Raw genomic sequence first — 1849 nt, 5'->3', positions numbered from 1 at the left:
AGTGGAATATACATATGGTTCTTTTTCTAAGACAATTGCTTTTTTCTCAGCTTCTTCATAAGTATCTGTGATAATTGACAGAAAAAAAATATTAAAGTAAAATATATATATATATATATATATATTAATATGATTTGTATTAGCACAAAATCACGAGAGTACGTATATTGTAACTGTTATGGCACTAAATAACCTATATGTTTAACCTATACGTTTAACCTAACAAACCTATTTCTGAAAAAAGACATATAAATATATATTCGTAAACATATGTATCGATTACTCGCATTTATCGAATTTAATTGCCATCTTTCCACGGTATTGATTTCTTGCAGCGCTTATATTTCGTGAACGGCTGTTATATCAGAGGATTTGAGTTAGCAAATTGTATAAAAGGTTATCGATATAATTTATTTTTAAGAAATAAAAAAATAAATAACGTACACAAAGCAACAGTAGATATATATTATATCGGTAATGCCATACTTTATACTTATATAAATAATAGATCATAATAAATTTACAAATTTTACAAATTAATTATGATCTATTATGTAAAATAATGTTATTTTATGCTCTATGTATATATATATGTATATATATATATATAATTTATCGTGTAAAATAACATATATATGTACTTCAATACATGTATTATAAAGTATATAAGGTAATGTACATATGGTCCGAATTTGGACCAGATGTGGGAAACCTAACTGAAATAATCTTTGTGACGCTGCAGTTCGCTGCGGCGAGGCAGCGTCCCGCCGCCGTCACAAGGCGCGGGTTCGCGCCCCTTTTGCCAGACCGACAGCCGCGTTGTTTAAAGCGAGACCGAGACCTCCGGGAGGCCCGAATGTAAGTCGCGTATCTTTTATTAATTTTGTTTGGAACCTCTTATATGTACCACGGCACCTCACCGGACCAACGAAGCATGGGCCGAAAAGACTCAAGGCCATCGACAGCGAGAAGGAGTTGAAGTGCGAGCGACCTGGCGCCGGAGCAACGGGGACACGCATCGGGCACGCGGCGGGCAGGTGACAGAGCGCGCGAACACGCGCGCGGATACTCAAGCCGCCAGGGGCGCAACCGGGACGGCGGGCACTGGGGCTGAGGCCCGCGAAGGGCAATACGGCCGGCGATTTCCCCAGGGCCCGGGGACATCACCGAGAGCTGCCGGGGCGAGATAGCCAACTCGCCCCGAGAATTCAAGGGCGAAGGACGCGTCCATCCGATTTCACGCCGCCACGTCCCGGATATTGGGCGACCTCGCGCGGGCGCGAGGCGCCCGCCTGATGAATCACCTGATCGCGCCCGTGCCACGGCAGGACCCCACACGGCGCCGTGATTGGTCGCGGCCGACTGCGCCGCTGTAATGCGCACCCCCGGGCTGGGGGTGCAGGCATCGATCCGCGATCGAGCGCGATCGACGTCGCTTTTGCGTGCGGACCGAGTAAGCGTGCGGTCGATTCGGCGATTGAGCGAGCGACGGAGAGCGATTGAGAGCGAAGGAGAGAGAGCGAGAGAGTCCACGGACGTGACTGAGGAGGACGATCGGCTGTCGGACCGGTTGCCAAGAAAGCTGAGGCGGAGATCGTGCCGGTGAGGTGACCCTCTTTAGCGTATGTAAAGCCACGGGCTGAGTGAGAATCTTGCTCGCACTCTGCGGACGGGAACGCCATTTTTAGTGTCAGAGTTTCGTCGCGTGCGCCCCTTCGGCGACGCGTATCGGATAGTACTCTTTGGTTTGGTGTATCGGCGTCCGTCCTCAAGTGCGAGGATTCTCATAGACTCTGCCGTGAGCGATCGGGAGTGTCGCGAGTCGCGTGTCGAGCCACCCGGAGATCGT

The sequence above is a fragment of the Wasmannia auropunctata genome, unplaced genomic scaffold (genome assembly GCF_000956235.1).
Source record: "Wasmannia auropunctata unplaced genomic scaffold, wasmannia.A_1.0 LD336074.1, whole genome shotgun sequence".
NCBI classification, from domain to species: Eukaryota; Metazoa; Arthropoda; class Insecta; order Hymenoptera; family Formicidae; genus Wasmannia; species Wasmannia auropunctata.
Note: the sequence above shows the minus strand (reverse complement) of the source record.